Source organism: Salvelinus fontinalis, chromosome 17, assembly GCF_029448725.1.
Source record: "Salvelinus fontinalis isolate EN_2023a chromosome 17, ASM2944872v1, whole genome shotgun sequence".
Lineage (NCBI taxonomy): Eukaryota > Metazoa > Chordata > Actinopteri > Salmoniformes > Salmonidae > Salvelinus > Salvelinus fontinalis.
In genome coordinates this window covers 17,561,640-17,584,527 of record NC_074681.1, presented here as the reverse complement: position 1 = coordinate 17,584,527, position 22,888 = coordinate 17,561,640, and the positions used below count along the sequence as shown (strand labels likewise).

General features: G+C 40.0%; 1 pseudogene; it reads left to right on the top strand.

Moving 5' to 3' along the window:
• The first annotated feature begins 3,255 nt into the window (after window positions 1–3,255).
• LOC129814539 (uncharacterized protein K02A2.6-like) lies at window positions 3,256–21,853 on the top strand (annotated as a pseudogene).
• The last annotated feature ends 1,035 nt before the right edge of the window (window positions 21,854–22,888 follow it).

Genomic DNA, 22,888 nt, shown 5'->3' with positions numbered 1-22,888 from the left:
GCTAAATTCCCAATCTGGCTCTCATACCATCATTGCCACCTATTCATCCCCAGCTTACAATTGGTGCATTCATCCCCCCTCCTTTCTCCTGTAACTATCGCCCAGGTTGTTGTTCTCAGTTAATTTACTGGGTTAAATAAAAGCGTGTGTTGTTGTTACTGGTTGAAATATATCCTGTAGTAACCTGGTATATTTATGTTGACCAATAGATGGCAGTATTGACTCAAGACGGGGGTTTGCTTCCCGCTATCCGTAGCTATTTCCTATGTCTGCCTATATAACTATGATTAAGAAAGCTTCAGGTAGCTTAAAACTTCTTCTTAATAGGGGGGGCGCTGTTTTCACTTTGGAAAAAATCGTGCCCAAATTAAACGGCCTCGTACTCTGTTCTAGATCATACAATATGCATATTATTATACACTCTGAAGTTTCTAAAATTGTTTGAATTATATCTGTGAGTAAAACAGAACTCATTTGGCAGCAAACTTCCAAATAGTAAGTAAAAATTCTGAAAATGAGGCTCTGTGTCAGGGCCTGCTTATTCAACTGGCTTTTATTTATCGATCTGTATGCACTTCATACGCCTTCCACTAGATGTCAACAGGCAGGATAAGGTTGAATGGGGTGTCTAGCTTGATGTGAGGCCGAATAAGAGCTTTTGGAGTGACAGATCCGCCCTTTTGTCAGTTTTCATCTGCGCGCCGGGGAACCTCACATTGTCTTCTGAAAAGGGTTCGGTATACACTACGAATCGCTCCGGCTCTCATTTTATTGGATACATATGAGAAGAACATCATAAAGTAGGATTTTCAACCGAGTTTGACCAGTTTATTCGACATTTATTGGGAATTTTGGAATTTTTCGTTCCATGCGTCAAGAGATGATGGACACGTGCGCTCCACAATGCTAGCCAAAGTTACTAATTCGACAGAAGAAATGGACATTCTAAAACCAAACAACGATTTATTCTGGACCTAGGACTCCTTGCACAACATTCTGATGGAAGAACAGCAAAAGTAAGACAACATTTATGATGTTATTTCGTATTTCTGTGTAATATGTTGACTCCTATTCTCCGCCGTGTTGGTGAGCGCTGTCTCAAAATAACGCATGCTGTATGTTGTGGTAAAGTTATTTTTTAAAATCTAACACAGCGGTTGCATTAAGAACCAGTGTATATTTCATTTGCCATACAACAAGTATTTTTATGTAAAGTTTATGATGAGTTCTTTGGTTAGATTAGGTGGCTGTCCAAAATATCTCCAGAGATTTTGGTGAATTATTGCTACGTGTTCACAATGTATTTCCACGATTTGCAGCTCTAAATATGCACATTTTCGAACAAAACATAAATGTATTGGAAACATGATGTTATAAGACTGTCATCTGATGAAGTTGTCCAAAGGTTAGTGATTCATTTTATATCTATTGCTGGTTTTTGCGAAAGCTATGTTGGCGGTGAATAAATGTTTTTTTGTGTTTGGCTTTTGTGGTAAGCCAATATAGTTCAATATTGTGTTTTCGCTGTAAAACACTTAAAAAATCTGAGATATTGGCTGGATTCACAAGATGTTTATCTTTCATTTGCTGTACACCATGTATTTTTCATAAATGTTTTATGATGAGCATTTATGTATTTCACGTTGCTCTCTGTAATTATTCTGGCTGCTTTGGTGCTATTTGTGATGGTGACTGCAATGTAAAACTATGATTTATACCTCAAATATGCAAATTCTCGAACAAAACATAAATGTATTGTATAACATGATGTTATAAGACTGTCATCTGATGAAGTTCTTCAAGGTTAGTGATTAATTTTATCTCTATTTCTGGGTTTTGTGAAAGCTACCTATGCGGTGGAAACATGGTGAAAACATGCCGTTGTGTGTTTGGCTATTGTGGTGAGCTAATATAAATACATATTGTGTTTTCGCTGTAAAATGTTGGCTGGATTCACAAGATGTTTATCTTTCATTTGCTGTATTGGACTTGTGATTTCATGAAATTATATTATATGATATCCCTGTCTCGTTAGGCTAGGCTATGCTAGTCAACTTTTTTGATGAGGATGCTCCCGGATCCGGGATGGGTATCACTGAAAGCTTAATTAAGCAAGGTGCATTGGAGAATGTAATTCTAAATTACAATTAAATACTAAACCGTACGTAAGTCTCATAAGTCGTAACTCTAAGAAGCCTTTAAGGATACTACATATTTGGCGATGAGGATAATTAAGGAGAACTGCGTTGGATTTTCTTTGCCACGAATTTAACGGAGTGTTTGGCGTGCGACGCGGGTGGTGAGACTCAAGTGAGCGGTGGAAGATTCTGAAGGTTTGATTCCCTGGATACTGGTATGACAAATTATTGACTGTGTGAGGGGAGAAAGAATCAGAAAATATGGCTTTGGCAACAATAGGCTCGCTACCACCATTTGATCCTAAAAATCAGGAATGGGAGGAGTACTGTGAAATAATGGAACATTTCTTTGCTGCTAATGAAATAACTGATGGCACTATACAGAAATCCATACTCATAAGCGTTGTCGGTGCACAGACGTACAGCTTAATGAGAAACCTGTTGAGCCCAGATAAACCAGGAGAAAAGTCATTCATAGTTTTAGTCGATCTATTAAAAAATCACTTCAACCCCAAACCCAGTGAGATAGTACAAAGATTCAAGTTTGATTCACGCATGAGAAAACCTATCGAATCAGTGGGGGAATATGTGGCTGAGTTGAGAAAACTAGCATTGGACTGTAACTATGGGAATACATTATCGCAAATGCTACGCGATCGGCTGGTGTGTGGGATTAATGATGACAGGATACAAATACGATTGTTATCAGAGCCTAATCTCACGAGAATGCACTCAAACTGACCCAGGCCATGGAGTCCGCCAATAGAAATGCACTGGATTTACAGGCAAGGGGCACAACTGCGTGCCATTCATAAAAGAGAGCAGCGCTGAGCGAGTAGAATTTCAAAGAACGGAAAGCCGTGGTGTAGCAGCCAATAGAGACTGTTATCGTTGCAAAGCCAAACACGCAGCGTTTGACTGTAAATTCAAACACGAAAAGTGTTATGCATGTGGGATAATAGGCCACATTGCGAGGGCGTGCCACAATAAAAAAAAGCCACGGCCTGCAGAAAAGAGGATGGACAGAAAACCGAATACCTCCAGACGTTCTAGCTACTGCTCTAATCAAGTGATAGAAAGTGAAAGTGAGTGCGCAGAAGCAGAGCAAGCATTCTCAATGTACAGTGTACAGGGGGCGAATATCAAGAAGGTGAAGCCTTTCATTGTGGAAATGGGAATAAATGGATTCAAGGTACCGTTTGAACTAGACACAGGATGTAGTGTCACTCTGATGAACAGGTCCCAATTCTATAGGAAGTGGAAAACCATTGAAGTGCCTAAACTGAGAGACACCCCCATTAAACTCAAAACGTACACAGGGGAGAAGATCACTGTGATTGGAGTTGCTGATGTTCAAGTGGAATATCATGGACAAAAGAAAAGTCTGCCTCTCTTAGTAGTGGAAGGTACTGGCCCCAGCTTACTAGGAAGAGGGTGGTTGGAGGAAATAAGGAAATAAAATTGAACTGGGATGAAATCAAACATGTCACCACAGAGACATTGACACTACAGCAGGTGCTTTCAAAGCATGGGGGTGTTTTCAAAGAAGAGCTAGGGACATTAAAAGGGGTCCAAGCTACCATTCATGTTGCTGCTGATGCTACTCCCAGATTCTATAGGCCAAGATCAGTTCCATATGCCATGAAGCCTAAAGTGGATGTGGAAATTGACAGACTCTTAGCAGAGGATATAATTGTACCTGTCAAGTTTTCTGAGTGGGCAGCACCAGTTGTTCCCATACTAAAACCAGATGGTTCAATCAGATTATGCGGTGACTATAAGTTGACTGTAAATAGAGTTTCCTCTCTGGAGCAGTACCCCATACATAAAGTGGAGGATTTGCTTTCAACGTTAACCGGAGGGCAACAGTTTACAAAACTGGACATGAGTCACGCATATCAGCAAGTGCTAATGGTTAAAGCTTCACAGAAGTACCTGACCATAAACACCCACAGAGGGATGTTTACCTATAAACGCTTACCTTTCGGGGTGTCTTCTGCACCAACTATCTTCCAAAGAACTATGGAGGGAATTCTGCAGGGGATACCCAAGGTAGCGGTTTACCTCGACAACATTCTTGTTACGGGAGTCACGAAGGAGGAACATCTCAGAAACTTAGGTGAAGTTTTGAGCAGGATGGAGGACGCCGGTCTCCGGCTGAAGAGGAGCAAGTGTACACTGTTAGCTGATGAAGTGCAGTACCTGGGTCACAAGGTGGATGCCAAGGGGTTACACACTGCCAAAGCTAAAGGGAGGGCTATTGTGGAAGCTCCAGCTCCGACAAACGTTACAGAGCTGAAAGCCTATTTAGGCTTACTGAATTATTACAATCGCTTCCTCCCGAACCTCTCTACCCTCTTAGCTCCTCTACATCAACTGCTAAGGAAGGATGTGGCCTGGAAATGGTCAGAAAGACAGGAAGAAGCTTTTGCAAAGTCAGAGGTGTTACTGCAATCAGCTGAAGTACTAGTGCACTACTCAACAAACAGAGATCTCATCTTATCGTGTGATGCCTCATCGTATGGTGTAGGGGCGGTGCTATCCCACCGGATGGAGAATGGTGCAGAGAAACCTATCGGGTACATGTCAAGAACGTTGTCGCCAGCGGAGAAAAAGTATTCTCAGCTGGACAAGGAAGGACTGGCTGTCATATTCGGAATACAGAGATTCCACAAGTACTTGCACGGGAGAAAATTCACTATTGTGACGGATCATAAGCCTCTGATCTCTCTGTTCCATGAACAAAAGCCAGTACCACAAATGATCTCTCCAAGAGTTCAACGTTGGGTTGTGTGGCTCAGGGCCTACGAGTACAGAATAATTTACGAACCAGGTAGATACCATGGGAATGCTGATGCTCTGAGTAGGCTGCCCGTTCCAGAAATCATCATTCAGGAAGAAGAAAATGACCAGGTTTTGATGATCGATGTGTTGGATGATGCAACGGTTGAACACAGCACAATTCAGGCAATGGACTTCAAAGGATGTGACGTTATCACAAGTGCATGAATTTATCCTGAAAGGATGGCCTACAGTGACCGAGCCTCAGATCATGCCTTACTACACTCGCCGCTTGGCATTGAGTGTTCGAGATGGATGTGTTCTCTGGGGTTCAAGAGTAGTTATCCCACCACAAGGGCGGGGGTTGCTACTGAAGTTGCTGCATCAGTCACATCCAGGTGTGTTGAGAATGAAAGGCCTAGCGAGGTCATATGTCTGGTGGACAAAGATGGACCATGATGTGGAAAATTAGGTTAGCCGGTGTGCAGATTGTCAGAGTAACAGGAAGTCACCCCCCACCGCGCCATTACGTCCATGGGAATGGCCAGAAAAACCATGGACACGACTACATGTGGACTACTGGACCTTTCCTAGGAAAAATGTTCCTTGTGCTGATTGATTCTCATTCAAAGTGGATGGATGTTTACCCCATGAACACGTCAACATCGTACACTACGATTGAGAAGTTGAGACAAAGCTTCAGTGTTATGGGATTACCTCAAATGTTGGTTATTGACAATGCTACTTGTTTTACAAGCACTGAATTCACAAGTTTCATGAAACAAAATGGAATTCAGCATGTAACATCGGCCCCTTTTCACCCATCTTCAAACGGATTAGCAGAACGTGCAGTTCAGACCTTGAAGGAGGGGATGAGGAAGATGCAAGGGCCCAGCATTGAAACAAAGGTGTCAATATTCTTGTTTAGCTACAGGATTACTCCTCAAGCTACGACTGGGTTGTCACCTGCAGAAATGTTGATGTCAAGGAGGTTAAGGTCCACCTTGGATCTCATCAGACCAGACCTGAAAATGAAAATACAACAAAAGTAATGGAATCAAAAATGGAATCATGACACCCGAGCCAATCTCAGAAGTTTCTCACCTGGAGATGATGTCTATACAAGAAACTATGGGTTTGGTCTTAAATGGATTCCAGCTACCATTGAGGATTGCTCAGGATCAGTATCTTATACTGTGATCATCGGAAATGGACAAAGACTAAGGAGACACGTGGATCAGATCCGAGCTCGAATTTCAGTTCCATCCGGAGATCTGGATGGAACCAAAGGGTTAATGACATACAAATCATTAAAATCCAGACGGAAAATATTTACACAAGAAGCCACCTAATATCACACAGTCAAACTCTTCAGTCATTTAGTAAAATCACCATTCTGCGATTTCTCACCGTTAAACATCGCACAGTGTTTCAACAAGGCACCAGCTACACCACCTCTGAGACGCTCTATTAGAGAGAGACGTCCGCCAGACTTTTTTAGATCCTAAAGGAGATCATTTAAAAAAAAATGTAAATAAGAAAATAGCATAGCTCAGAAAGGAATTAAATTGGGTTATTAGCTTTAAAGGGGGGAAATGTAGTAACCTGGTATATTTATGTGTACCAATAGATGGCAGTATTGACTCAAGACGGGGGTTTGCTTACCGCTATCCGTAGCTATTTCCCATGTCTGCCTATAACTATGATTAAGAAAGCTTCAGGGAGCTTATCTCAGGTGCATTGGAGAATGTAATTCTAAGTTACAATTAAATACTAAACCGTACTTAAGTCGCATGAGTCTTAACTCTAAGAAGCCTTTAAGGATACTACATATCCATATATGGGTCTTGCTTTTGTTTTTCCTTTTCTGCATCCCTCACTCTGACAGTCATAGCTAATTTTACTCTTCTCTTTCAGCCTGCTCCTGCATGGTCAGTGAAAGAAAGGAATGGAGAAAGGCGAGAAGAGAGAGGAGGATGAGAGGAGTTCATGAGAAAACTGCTTGCCTACTGCACAGCTAAACTAAGCTGTACTGAGCACCCACCTGCCCTCATGTCTCTTTAGCCCTGACTCCTCAAACACTCAACACCCCTCACCCAGTCACTCAGAAAACACAGATTCATCCGTTTTCTTCCTCACTCACCTGAGACCAGATATTATATGGCTTTAAAGTGTAAGGTTTCTAGCCCACCTCCCACAGGTAAAGAGACTGTGCTGCATTGCCCCAAAGGTACTCCACCGCAGCAGATCTGCTTAGACATCAAAAGGATAAATACATACTGTACCTTTACACAAATAGATAATATGTGTAGGAAAATGCACAATATACAGGTCACTTGTGAAGCAGACGTGTGCCGAGCGACGAACGAGGCGCTAACTATAAAAACAACAGCCAAATTAATGATTATTAATGATGATAATCATCATTATCAGCCAAGCAGAGAGAAAATAAAGTTTCAACAAATGATATGGTGGCTTTATTTGCCAACTTTGTGTCCACAACATGCAGAGCACAGAGTTTTCCAACGCTGCCAAGTATTTAAACCAATAAATTGATTAACACCTGCAAATGAATTACAAATAAGTGCATCATTATGTGTGAAGTGAATGTGAATTGTATGATATGAGTTCACCATTTTATGACTAACAAGGCTGTCCACACCAAAAGTATTGGGACAGTGACAATTTTGTTGTTATTTTTTCTCTGTACTCCAGCATTTTGGATTTGAAACTATACAATTACTATCAGGTTAAAGTGCAGCTTTCATTTGGCTTTCATTTGAGGGCATTTTCATCCATATCGAGTGAACCGCTTAGAAATTACCACACTATTTGAACATAGTTATCCCATTTTAGGGGAGCAAAAGTGTGGTTATTAAGCCGATATGGATAAGAATACCCTAAAACTAAAGCTGACAGTCTGAATTTTAACACTTTAATCTCATAGTCATTGTATCATTTCAAATTCAATGTGCTGGCATACGGAGCCCAAACAAAAACAAACTTGTCACTCTCCCATTACTTTTGGAGTTCACTGTATAACTATATAACTATATTATAGATAATTAAGTAATGTCATTATGTATCTACAGTAGCGGGTCACCATGTATCTACAGTGCCTTCAGAAAGTATTAACACCCCTTGACTTATTGCACATTTTGCTGTGTTACAGCCTGAATTTAAAATGGATTACATTGAGATTTGCCACAATACACAATACCCCATAATGTCAAAGTGGAATAAGGTTTTCTACATTTTTCAAATTAATAAAAAATGAAAAGCTGAAATGTCTTGAGTTAGTAAGTATTCAACCCCTTTGTTGTGGCAAGACTAAAAAAGTTCAGGAGTAAAAATTTGCTTAATAAGTCACATAATACATTGCATGGACTCCGTGTGTAATGATAGTGTTAAATATTATTTTTGAATAACTTCCTCATCTCTACCCCACACATATATGTAAGGTCCCTCAGTCGAGCAGTTAATTTCAAACAGATTATACCACAAAGACCAGGGAAGTTTTCCAATGCTGCAAAGAGGGGCATCTATTGGTAAATGGGTAAAATTTTAAAAAGCAGTAATTGAATATCCCTTTCATGCAATTATTAATTACACTTTGGATGGTGTATAAATACAACCAGTCACTACAAAGATACAGACGTCCTTCCTAACTCAGAAGTCGGAGAAGAAGGAAACCACTCAGGGATTTTACCATGAAGCCAATGGTGACTTTAAAACAGTTAGAGTTTAATGGCTGTGATAGGAGAGAACTGAGGATGGATCAACAACATTGTAGTTACTCCACATTACTAACCTGATTGACAGAGTGAAAGGAAGCCTGTACAGAATAAAACATATTCCAAAACATGCATCCTTTTTGCAACAAGGTATTAAAGTAATACTGAAAAAAATGTGTCAAAGCAATTCACTTTTTTTCCTGAATACAAAGTGTTGTTTGGGGAAAATCCAATACAACACATTACTGAGTACCACTCTCCATATTTTCAAGCATAGTGGTGGCTGCATCATGTTATGGGTATGCTTGTAATTTTTGAGGATTAAAAAATAAACATAATGGAGCTAAGCACAGGCAACATTCTAGAAGAAACCTGGTTCAGTCTGCTTTCCACCAGACACTGGGAGATGAATTCACCTTTCAGTGGGACAATAACCTAAAACACCAGACAAATCTACACTGGAGTGTCTTACCAAGAAGACAGTGAATGTTCCTGATTGGCCGAATTACAGTTTTGACTTAAATCTACTTGAAAATCTATCGCAAGACTTGAAAATAGTTGTCTAGCAATGATCAACAACCAATTTGACAGAGCTTGAAGAATTTTGAAAGGAATATATTGTATAATCCAGGTGTGCAAAGCTCTTAAAGACTTACTCAGAAAGACTCACAGCTGTAATCGCTGCCAAATATGATTCTAACATGAACTAACTCAGGAGTGTGAATACTTAACTGCCTGGGCATAGCCTGGATAACCGCGGCCCCTCTCCGTTGTGCCGTGCTCTCTGGGTCAGAGCTCTATCCCTTTGGCTGTTGTGGTCTGCACACAGCCGGCGTCACAGCAGCCCTCTTCTCAGGTGAGTTCTGTGGCTCTGGCCTCGCAATCTGCTTCGAGACACGGCAGAGGCCAGATCATTCCGGCTATTGTGATAGGGAGTTCGATGGTGAGGAATATATCTGTACCTGGGGCAAAGACCTTGTGTTTTACTGAGGCAAAAGTTCAGGATATCACCAGGTTGCTTCCCGAGGCTGTGAGTCAGTCACCGGGGGCTGATACTGTCATGGTTCATGTGGGGTCGAATGATACTATGAAGAGCAGCTCAGAACAGCTGCCAATGGATTTTAAAGAACTGATTGGGTCACTAATTGACACCAACAAATGCCCAATAATATCTGGCCCTCTGCCCTCCCTAAATCATGGCATTGAACGGTTCAGGAGACTTTTAGCCCTCCATAACTGGCTACGACACTATTGCAGTTCTGTGGGTGTAACATTTATTGACAATTTTGATACCTTCAGGAAACAACGCTCGTATTATAAGGAGGATGGGACCCACCCAAATCATTTGGGTTTACTGGATCCTTTCACAGCATTATGAGGCTGCGTTGAGACAATGACTTATCAATGACCAAAGCCCAGCTCATGTATTCCCTACCATTGTGTCGCTGAGTTGACATAATGTAAGTAACCTAATTTATGTCCCTCTTACTGCCCTGAATGCCTCTGCTGATCCTACAGCTATTGTATGCAGTAATCATATGCCTATGAACCAGAGTTATACTGTTAGCACTGAGGTGGTGTGCCCTAGCAGGAAGTCCACTGTGTGCAGCTCAACCTGCACTAACATAAATAACCCGAGCAGGTCTACCTCTGCTAAGCTTCCCAGTAAAGCAAGAAAAACAATCAAGCATCCCAGAAAAGTGTTAAAAATAGCCCACATTAACATATGTAGCTTAAGAAACAAGGTTAATGAAATCAATAATTTTCTAGTAACAGAAGACATTCATATTCTGACAATCTCTGAAACACACTTAGATAATACCTTTGATGACACAGTGGTAGCAATACACGGTTATAACATCTACAGAAAAGACAGAAATGCCAAAGGTGGAGGTGTGAATGTTTATTTTCAGAACCACATTCCTGTTAAGCTTGGAGAGGATCTCATGTTAAATACTGTTGAAGTAATATGGCTACAGCTTCCTCTGCCTCACTTAAGGCCCATTCTGGTGGGAAGCTGCTATTGACCACCAAGTGTTAACAGTCAGTTTCTAGATAATATGTGTGAAATGCTTGATAATGTATGTGATATCAATAGAGAGGTACATTTTGTGGGTGATTTAAATATTGACTGGCTTTCATCATGCTGCCCATTGAAGAGAAAGCTTCAGGTTATCAATCAACCTACCAGGGTAGTTACACCTACCAGGGTAGTTTATAGTCCTCCTCCAGACCTACATTTCTCTGTCAGTTGCATCAGTTCACGAATGCACTCTCACGTCCCCACAGGGATGGTGCAATTTAAGGGGTATTCATTTTACAAAGATATTTGATTTGATCTTTACCACTAGTTTTTATGTTAGTCTGTCTGCTCATCCATCCTCATCTCTCTCTCTCTCATCTCAGTGAATTAGCTGCTGGGCTAAGTCAACAGTGTGTGCTATGTTAGTGCACTCAACAGTCTGTGGATGTTAGTGCACTCAACAGTGTGTTATGTTAGTGCACTCAACAGTGTGTGTTATGAACTTGGCTGCAACTCATGCCTTAGTCTCCTCTGACTATGCAAACACTGACACACTCACACTTCTACAAAAAGAGAATTCCCATGCATCTCTCCCTTATCTCCCCTGTCTCCAGCGCTCCCTCCCTCTTCTTTTCATCTCCCTCTCTTTTCCACCATCCACCAGATGGCTGACCCATCTGCTCCCTCTCTCTCTACCTCCATCTCTTTTTCCCATAACTCTGTGTTTCATATGATAGAAATCCATGATCTCCTGTACACTGGATCCTCCATCACTGTCTGGAGTTATTTACTTTCTCCAACTTGGCTTATCTTGGTACAAGGTGTATGTGGGTGGGTGGGTGTGTGTGTACTGTGCATGTGCCTGTGCCTGTATTTGGCCATACCCTGGTACACCTCAGGGCTATTGTGCTGTAATCAAAAAGCAGTGGACACCAAGCTCATCTCTGTCACTTTCCTTATATAGATAGCTAAAGGCCTACTGAGAGGCTTCTGACTGACAGGTGAGCTGAAGGCACTCATAGACGAGCAAGTACACACACACACAAACAAACAGACACTCACACGAATACACACACGGACACAGACACACACACAATCGGATCCAGCCATACACACACACACACACACGGATAGACACACACACACACACACACACTCGGATACAGAAATACACACACAATTAGCCCAAGGTTAAGGGAGGTACAGGATACTGATAATTTCCAACACATGCAGTGAAAGTCAACGAGGACATAGACAGAGAGGCAGAAGGACAGAGAGACAGAGAGACAGAGAGACAGAGAGACAGAGAGACAGACAGACAGACAGACAGACAGACAGACAGACAGACAGACAGACAGACAGACAGACAGACAGACAGACAGACAGACAGACAGACAGACAGACAGAGAATGAGAGAGAGAGAGAGACAAGAAGAGACATCAATACACAGACATGCAAAACACAGACAGATATAACTATAAAACCAGAGGGTAGTGCGTATGGCCACGTACATCAGTTTCCTGCCATCCAGGACCTCTATACCAGAACTTCTATACCAAATTGGCAAATACTCCAGCCACACAAGTCATAGACTGTTCTCTCTGCTACTCTGTTTATTATCTATTACCTCGACAAACTTGTACCCCTCCACAAGGGGTACTCGGTACCCCTTGTATACAGTCTCATTATTGTTATTTTATTGTGATACAATTTGTCCTTTAGTATATTTAGCACATATTTCTTACTTACTTTATAAAAACTCTGCATTGTTGGTTAAGTGCTCGTAAAGCATTTCATGGTAAGGTCTACAATTTTATTTTATTTGTTTTGTTTTGAGGTGTGGACTTGAGTCATATGACTTCGTACCAAGTCTGACTTGAGTCACAAATTTCAATTCACTTGAGGCTTCACTTGAAGCCTCAAGACTCGGGACTCGACTTTGACATGAGACTGATGACTTGAAATGATCTGGCCAGGTTTTGTAATGTTTTGTTACTCATTTTGTGGCACAGGAGTCTCCGTGGATTACTCTCCACGCAGCCAGAGACAGTATAGCACTAGCAAAACAAACACACCCTCTGATATGACCAGAAAACTATCAATCGCCACAGGTCGGATAAGCTAGAGCAGTGAGAACATTTTTGGGGGATGCAAGTGTGAAACTCAATGGGAGAAATATATATTTACTGTATAACTTTGCTTATACGATCTGTTCACTAACATAGGCCAACGGCAGGGTTCCCCAACTGGACGAATTTGGCCAGCGGGTGGTTTTATTTGCCCCCCTATAGTTTTCTGATCATTTTTACAAATAATATACAGTACCAGCCAAAAGACTCACCTACTCATTCAAGGGTTTTTCTTAATTTTTACTATTTTCTACATTGTAGAATAATAGAGAAGACATCAAAACTATGAAATAACACATATGGAATCATTTAGTAACCTAAAAACATTATTTAGGATAATAAATACAAACGGAGATATCTGTTTTTGCAAAAGAACCACTCAAATATGTTGTACAGTTTAATCGGGAATCATATTTAATTGGATCTGTAATTATTAACCTGTTGAGGCTAGGGGGTGCTGTTGTCACTATTTATGTAAATCGTGTAATTTTTTAAACGGCTTCCTACTAAATTCTTGATCGTACAATATGCATAGTATTACTATTATTGGATAGAAAACAGTCTATAGTTTCTATAGGCGTTGGAATTTTGTCTCTGAGTGGAACAGAACTCATTCTACAGCAATTTCCCTGACATGGAGTCAGATTTCACACATTTTGGCCCCTGATCTGGAGTCAGTTTAAAGGCCACTGTTATAGCTATGAGCATACAGACACTGCTTACGTCTTCCCCTGGATGCCTTTACGTGATGACGATTTGAATGGTGTCGATTGCCCAATCACAGCCACTATAAATCAAAAAAACCTGTAGGTAGGAACTCTTTTCCAGCTGCGTCAGGCGCGCGGTGGCCACCGACCCGCACTTGTTCCAAGCATTAGTGTAGGGAGTAATATTTCTCCGGTCATGTTTCTACTCGTTATAGGAGTTAAAAACATCATAAGGTAGTTAATTTAAACCGTTTTATAGCAATTTATACCCGTTTAGTGCGATTTTGGGACATTTATTTCTGAGACACTTTGAAGCGCCGGGCAGGTTTCCAGTTCATGCCGAACGCAGTGGGCATTTCCACATAGCAAGAGGACAGCTTTCGACCAAAAGACGATTAGACCCAAGAAAGGATTCTTTGACCAAGATTCTGATGGAAGAACAGCTCAAAGTAGGAACAATTTATTATGATAAATCGTGTTTCTGTCGAAAAATGTTAATGGCTTAGGACGCCATCTTGTTTGACGTAGCTTCGCTTGGCGCAAACTGTATTGAAAAGTAAGGATAATTTAAAAAATGTAATTCCGCGATTGTATTAAGAATTAAATTGTCTATCAATCGCTGTCCACCCTGTATTTTTTAGTCAAGTTTATGAGTATTTATGTATAAGACTAGATCACTGTCTAATATGGTGCAGGACATTTTCTGACCAGCTGAGCTACTTTTGTCATTGTCTAACCATGATTTTGGTGGCTAAATATGCACATTTTCGAACAAACTGTATATGGATTGTGTAATATGATGATACAGGAGTGTCATCGGAAGAATTCTGAGAAGGTTAGTGAAAAAATTTATATATTTTGGCGATGTTTACGTTATCGCTCTCTTTGGCTAGAATCAATGCTCTGGTAACGTTTGCATATGTGGTATGCTAATATAACGATTTATTGTGTTTTCGCTGTAAGACACTTAGAAAATCTGAAATATTGTCTGTATTCACAGGATCTGTGTCTTTCGATTAGTGTATGCTGTGTATTTTTACGAAATGTTTGATGATTAGTAATTAGGTAAACACGTTGCTCTATGTAATTATTCTAGTCCATTTGTGACGGTGGGTGCAATTGTAAACTATGACACCTACCTGAAATATGCAAATTTTTCTAACAAAACCTATCCTATACCATAAATATGTTATCAGACTGTCATCTGATGAGTTTTTTTCTTGGTTAGTGGCTATCAATATCTTAGTTTAGCCGAATTGGTGATAGCTACTGGTGTTGGTGGACAAAGAAAAGATGGTGGATTATGCTAATGTGTTTAGCTAATAGATTTACATCTTTACATATTGTGTCTTCCCTGTAAAACATTTTAAAAATCGGACATGTTGGCTGGATTCACAAGATCTGTGTCTTTCATTAGCTGTATTGGACTTTAATGTGTGAAAGTTAAATATTTGAAAAAAATATTTTTTTTGAATTTCGCGGCTCTGCCTTTTCAGTGGGGGTGGGGGGGGGGGTGCTGCTAGCGGCACCCCAGTCCTAGACAGGTTTAAACAATACTTACATGTTATGAAATTTATTCTCATAAATAACAAGGTGAACATGTAACGGTAGTCTTCGTTCTCCTCGTCTGAGGAGTAAGAAATGTCGGACCAAGATGCAGCGTGGTGTGTATTCATATTTAATCGAATACTTTCAAGAACGAACAAAACAATAAACTGACCAAAAACGAGCTACATGCGGACAATACCAAAATAAATGGTCTAATGACTCTGCCTCCTCACAGCAGAATCTACAGAGCTGGGAAGATTGTATCCCCCATATATATAACATTCTATTAGTTGCAAGAATTTTGTACAATAATTTAAATAGAAAAATTCGAAGTTTTGAATCCGGCGTTGTTTTGCGTATCAATTCATAAACCATGCGCCATGGAATGGGTACATCGAAAATCTCTTCCCAACTATTTTGCAATTTATATGGCACAGCTGTAAGTTTTTTGGTACTTAAATGAAATTGGTATATGTTTTTATTTATCACACTTTTCTTTAACCATTTATGTTCTTCAATATAAGGCCGACATACAAGTTCCTTACTTTTATCCCCTTCCACCTGCCTCTTCCATTTTTGTGGTAATGCCGCAATTAATTGGTTGTAATTTTGGGTAGAGCAGACATTTCCATATGTCTGTGTTAGCTGCATGTGTGACATTACTCCACCAGTCCTATTTATGATATCATTCACAAAAATTATACCTTTTTTAAACATTTCTTCGATAAATACAGTTTTTTTATCAATTACTATATTTGAATTTAACCACAAGATTTGTTGTACTATTTGTTACGTCCTTTCAGGTGGATTAAACTAAAATTGCAACCAACTTTCTAAGGCTTGTTTAAAAAATAAAGATATTTTGGAGATTATTTCCTTTTCAAGCAACCGAAAGTGAGCAGGTGTAATCTGAATAAAGGGAAAAGGCCCTTCTTGAACATAGGATGAGACATTCGTACCAATCTACTAGAGAACCAGTTTGGATTTAAGTATAACTTTTGTATGACTGATGCCTTTAGTGAGAGGTCTAATGCTTTAATATTTAATAATTTCTGCCCTCCGAATTCATATTCGTTATATAAATAGGCCCATTTAATTTTATCTGGCTTGCCGTTCCAAATAAAATTGAATATTTTTTGTTCATATAATTTAAAAAGCAGGTCACTAGGTGTAGGCAAAACCATAAGCAAATAGGTAAACTGTGATATGATTAAAGAGTTAATCAGGGTGATTTTCCCACAAATAGACAGGTATTTTCCTTTCCATGGTAGCAAGATCTTATCTATTTTTGCTAACTTTCTATAAAAATTTATTGGAGTGAGATCCTTTCTTTCTTTTGGGATTTGTATACCGAGTATGTCCACATCACCGTCAGACCATTTAATTGGTAAACTACATGGCAATGTAAAATGTGTATTTTTTAGTGATCCAATACGTAATATGGTACATTTATCATAATTTGGTTTTAATCCAGAGAGGATAGCAAATGTATCTAGATCCTCTAAGAGGCCGTGGAGAGTTTCTAGTTGTGGTTTTAAAAGAAAACATGAATCATCAGCGTACAATGACACCTTAGTTTTTAGGCCCTGGATTTCTAATCCCTTAATATTAATGTTTGATCTAATTTTAACAGCTAACATTTCGATGGCAATAATAAATAGATATGCCGATAGTGGACAACCTTGTTTTACTCCTCTAGATAGTTTAAAACTTTCTGAGATGTAGCCATTATTTACTATTTTACACCTAGGGTTACTATACATAATTTTTACCCATTTTCTAAGAGATTCCCCAAAATTGAAATATTCTAGGCATTTATATATAAACTCCAGTCGTACTTTATCAAAAGCCTTTTCAAAATCAGCTATGAAAACCAGGCCTGGTGTCTCCGATATTTCATAGTGTTCCATTGTTTCCAGTACTTGCCTTATATTATCTCCAATGTATCGTCCATGTAAAAAACCTGTCTGATTAGGATGAATAATATCTGACAAAACTTTTTTTATTCTATGCGCCAAGCATTTTGCTAGGATTTTTGCATCACAACACTGAAGTGTAAGAGGTCTCCAATTTTTAAAATGGACTGGATCTTTATATATACCACTTGGGTCCTGTTTCAGTAATAATGATATCACACCTTCTTGTTGCGTGTCTGATAATCTATCATTTATATAGGAGTGGTTAAAACAAGCTAATAATGGTCCTTTGAGTATATCAAAAAAATGTTTGTATACTTCCACTGGTATGCCATCCAGTCCTGGAGTTTTCCCATCCTTAAAGGCCCCAATTGCATCAAGTAGTTCCTCCTCTGTAATTAGGCCTTCACATGAGTCTTTCTGTACAGATGTTAATTTTACATTATTATTATGGAAAAAATCCATACAATTAGTTTCAGTTAGTGGAGATGGAGGAGCCTGAAACGAAAATATATTCTTAAAGTACTTTACTTCCTCTTTCAAAATATCATTTGGTGAATCATGCGTGACTCCATCATTTGTAACAAGTTTTAATACGTTTTTTTTTGGTAGCATTTCTATATTGACGATTGAAAAAGAATTTGGTGCATTTTTCCCCATATTCCATCCAGTTCGCTTTATTTTTGTAATGTATTACACTGGATCTTTCTTGAATAAGTTCCTCCATTTCTTTTTGTTTTTCCTCTAACTTATTCTGTGCCTTTATGGTACCGTTTTTATTGTTATCTAACTGTACTGTTAGTCCTTCAATTTCCTTTGTTAATATGGACTCTTTTGATCGAAATTGCTTTTGTTTTATAGATGAGTACTGAATTGCATGGCCTCTAAAGGCACACTTAAAAGGGATCTGCTGTACCTATGTTATGTCTAAAAAAGTCAGTTATAATTTCTTCTGTCCTAGTTCTAAACAATTTATCATCTAGTAGGCTTTGATTAAATTTCCAATATCCTCGCCCACGTGGAAATTCTGTAAGAGTAATATATATGCCAATTATGTGATGGTCCGACCGCATTCTGTCCCCTATCAAACACTTTTTAACTTTTGGTGCCAGAGAGAATGATATAAGAAAGTAGTCAAGGCGACTAGCTTGATTAAGCCTCCGCCATGTATATCTCACTAGGTCAGGGTATTTAAGTCTCCATATATCCACTAATTCCAATACATCCATGACATTCCTGATTTCCTTAAGTGCCTGAGGGTGATAGTTTGTAGTGTGATTTCCTTTCCGGTCCATAGAGGTATTTAAGACCGTATTAAAATCTCCCACTATAATAATAGAGTCTAGTGTTGCTTGTAGAGTTGATACATTCTTATATATATTGTCAAAGAAGCTTGGATCATCATTATTCGGACCGTATAGGTTAATAAGCCATATATGTTTATTGTCCAATAACATATTTAAAATAATCCATCTACCTTGAGGATCTGTTTGGACAAGTTGCACATTTGGATCAAAGTTATTATTAATTAAAACCATCACCCCTTTTGAATTTCTTTGCCCATGGGAGAAATATATTTTGCCCCCCCAGTTCTTTTTCCACAAAACTTCATCTAAAACTGTCGAATGGGTTTCCTGTAAACAGTAGATATTATAATCCTTCTCTTTTAGCCAGGTAAATACTGATCGTCTTTTCTTATTATCTGCTAAGCCATTACAATTGTAACTGGCTATACTTATTTCACCACTTACCATAATGAGACACACCTTTCAATTATTTTTATCAAAATATATGTTTGTAAACGTCCTATTAAAAAGTAACATAATGATTGAGTGTCTATATAGTTGTACCATGACATTTGCATCTCCACTAAGCAAACCTCCAATTGGTCCCCACTATTCCACCCGCCAAAAGCCCCCATCTCGAGTTGGGTTGTCATCCCAATGCCCGGCAGACCACCCCCGACCCCCCGCATCGCACAGCCCCGGACCGACTGGGATCCATCCTTCGAAAAGTGCACACAGCACCATCCACCGAACCGAAGCAGATCCATTGCCAAATGCATTTCCATCGCCCTCACCTCGATTTTTATTACATATTGCTGTGAATCATCCTCTATAGTCCCTAACATCTTTTAATTCTTCCTTCGCAACAGTTGTGGGATTCACACATACACCCACACACATTCAGCCCTTACCCCCACACAACCATAAGCTCACCCTCTCAACAATTGCACCATCCCAGAGCCCAACTCAAGATGGGTCATGATTTACAAATGTACTTGCAGTTGCAGCTGCATGAGAAGGCCTGCAAGACCGCGCAAAAAATTAGCATAAATGTAGAGATTTATTTACCATTGTCACATCCTAGATGATGGAGGTCAAATGTACACCTTCTTCCTGAAACACCCACAATACGGTCATCCATTTTGACCATGTTCCCAAGCATCTCCATGCAGTCCGATTGGTTTCGTGCCACCAGGGCCACAATAATATACCCCCTCTCTGAATGTCCGAGTGTGACCCCCTCCCCATGGGTTACTGCAGCTAGTGTTGCCAGCACTGCCACTGCCTGGGTGGGGGCACCCCACCGGAATCCCCACCGGCTAGGTACAAGGTCGTCAAGGTTCTCATTAGCAGCTTGAGAATTTCCTTGTTTATTATGCTCTCCCTTTAGGGGGCTTTGGCTTTGCAGGACCAACTCTGCCAAGCAGGCTCAGAATCTTGAGGGGGCAGTGCTGCTCATGGTCCCTGTCCTCATTTTGGCTGCATACAGACCATTTACAGCATGCACATGAAACAGTTAGGGACTTCTCCTTAGTATCTGGGCCATTCATGTGGGTGTCTAGGGTATAGGGCCATGGACCGTACCATTAAAATAGGATAATAAATAATTAGATATAATTTATTTTAAAAATGTAGTTCCCCATGATAGGACAATAAATAAATAAGACGTATAATTCATTATAAAAGTATATCCATCATTTGAACAACATTGAAAGCCCTCTCATACCCGGCCCACAGCAATACACTGGCTCTGGGATATGCAACTATTTCATTACTCACTCACTCAACTTTCCAAACATAACAAATAAAAATAAACACACACCACACCATCCACACATACTGTGCCTTCTGTTTACTTAGTTTTTATCTTCACTATGTAGAAATAGTGTTTGTGTTCAATTAGTTATATGTGAAGATTTATAGAAAAGCTATATTTTGTATTGTATTGTTACAATCAGTAACCGGGCTTGAATTGTGTTTATTTTCCTCATCTATGAGAACTTTGTAATTTTTAAAATAACCATGGAGTAATCTTTGTGTCTCTGAACAACTGGTTATCAATATATAGTTTATCCACAACGAGAGCTACTCGTTTCGCTTTTAATCTATTTTCTTTGAAAATTGGATACAGAACTTTGCGCCGTTCTGCAATTTCTTTCGGAAACTGATCATTCATGCCAATTTTGGTCCCAGCAAGTCTTTTACCCGGGCTTTTAACCATTATTTTATCTTTAAATGAAGCAAATTTGGCAACGATTGGGCGTTCGTACCTCTGCCCTCTCTGTCCGAGGCAGTGTACACGTTCAAGTTGGATCTTATCGATAACTTCGCATGGAATCTGAAGCGCTGCAAAAAGGAACTCTCTAACTACAGATTCAGGAACCTCTCCTTCTTTCTCTTGGATACCTGTAAGTACCAAATTCTCTCTCATGGATCTAGTTTGTATGTCCAGTAAGCATTCTTTCAGAACGTTGTTCTCCTTTTTAAATTCATTCATTTCGGTTTCAATCTTATTGACCGTCACTTTTAGCGCGTGTGTTTCCTTCTCCAATGTCGCAGCTTTTTCATCACTCATCTCTAGACTTGCCTTCAAGTCTTTTATATCTTTACTAACTAATTCAAGTATACCCAGTTTGTCATTTATTGATTTTAACAGATCGGTTTCGACCTTTACCATTGCTGGTGTTGAGAATATTAGATCATCCGTGTCGGTTGAGGAGTCACGTTTTCGTTTTTGATTCGGTTCCCCTGTCTTATTCTCCGTCATGTTTGGGTGTTGCTTGTTTTCGTAATATTTGTCGATAAATGTCTCTAGTCTTAGGATTTGTTTTGTGTTATTATCCAGATTGAAGGTTATCACCCACCAGATTATTTAGTGCTAATATTTTAGTCTAATTTAGCAGATATTTCGAATATTATGTTTTATCTTGAGGTGCTCTACATAACTTTGTTCAGTCCGCCATTACCTTTACGTCCGCTGTCTATCTGATGCCGTTTTTGATGCCTCAGTCGGGCAGATACAAGTGCACAGTTACATATCATCATATGTTCGTTGAGCAGAACTGTCAATGTGACAATCAGGATAATTACCACACCTGAAGGTGTTACGCAATTGGGTAGCTTTGACAATCAAATGGGTGAGTATTAAAAGGCATGCAATTACAATGCGTAATGACGCACAATGGCTGCTTTGGCACTGTTGGAAGATTTAGTGAATGGAAGAATTCGGAGAGAGCAGATTTTCAGAGCGAATTTTCAGAGACCAGCAAGATTTACTGGCCAATGATGATGAGTGGCTTATGAGCCGGTTCCGATTACCAAGAGCTGTTCTCTTGGATCTCTGTGCTGTAGTGGGCCCAGCTCTACAGAGAAGCACCCGCAGAAACCAAGCCATGCCTGTCCCACTTCAACTCCTTGGCAACCTCATTAGTAGCATTGATGGTGTCTCTTTGCGTTTGCAGGACTGGATCTGTGAGGACACAGTCGCTGGAGGGTTGTGACATGAGTTGCAGTGGAGACACCGTGGCTGGGCACACTCAGCTCCTGCTCAGCTGCAGCACCACCGACCCCATTGGAACACGCAGCGTCTAAAAACAATAGAAAATGTCAATTGTTTGTGTAAACAAAAGTTTTAACAACTTGAATGCATGTGGTTTGCTCTTTTCAAACGAGGGAATACTAATTACATACCTGGATCATCCGGTGCGTCTTGCATGTTAGTGTACCCCTCCACCTCCGTCACTACTCCACTCAGGAGGGATTCCCCTATAATACCAGCAAGTCGCTCATCAAGGGGGTTGAGCTCCGGTGTCCCATTTCCCCTGCCCGTGGCACAAACATTTTGTCTGTGTAAGGCACCTTTTTGCCTCCACTTCTATGTCGAACCACTTTTTTTTCTGAGAGGGTCCGACCTCCTGAGCCAGCAGCATTCACAGCGTCCTCCATATGCTGCCACTCTAAAGCCTTTTTGGCATTTGTAACGCAGTGTCCACCAAACAATATAGTTTTTCTTGCTTCAACCTCCCCTACAAGAACTTCCATTTCACACTGAGTGAAATTTCTTTTTTTTGCCTTTCTGTCAGGATTTGTCGTCATTGTCGTCATGCAGTCAGTATGGATTCATATTAATTAGGGGCGTTTCACTGACTATTTATAGGAAACCATGGGCGTTAAAAAGGGTGGGACAAGACACTCGCTCACGTGCGGCAAATTTCGAGTTGATTGTGATTTATAAAGGGAAACCGGCGTGGGATGTGTGTGTGCAGTGTGTTATAAATCAGAATATTTTTGTGGGTAGGCACTTTCTGTGTTTCATCCATATGCCATCTTTTGAGTGAATCCTCCTCACAGTTTTATAAATGAGGCCCCAGGCCATCTGATGTAGCACTCCATCACTCTCCTTATTGGTCAAATAGCCCTTACACAGCCTGGAGGTGTGTTGGGTCATTGTCCTGTTGAAAAACAAGTGCTAGTCATAATAAGCGCAAACCAGATGGGATGGCGTATCACTGCAGAATGCTGTGGTAGCCATGCTGGTTAAGTGTGCCTTGAATTGTAAATAAATCATTGACAGCGTCAACAGCAAAGCACCCCCAGACCATCACACCTTCTCCTCCATGCTTCACG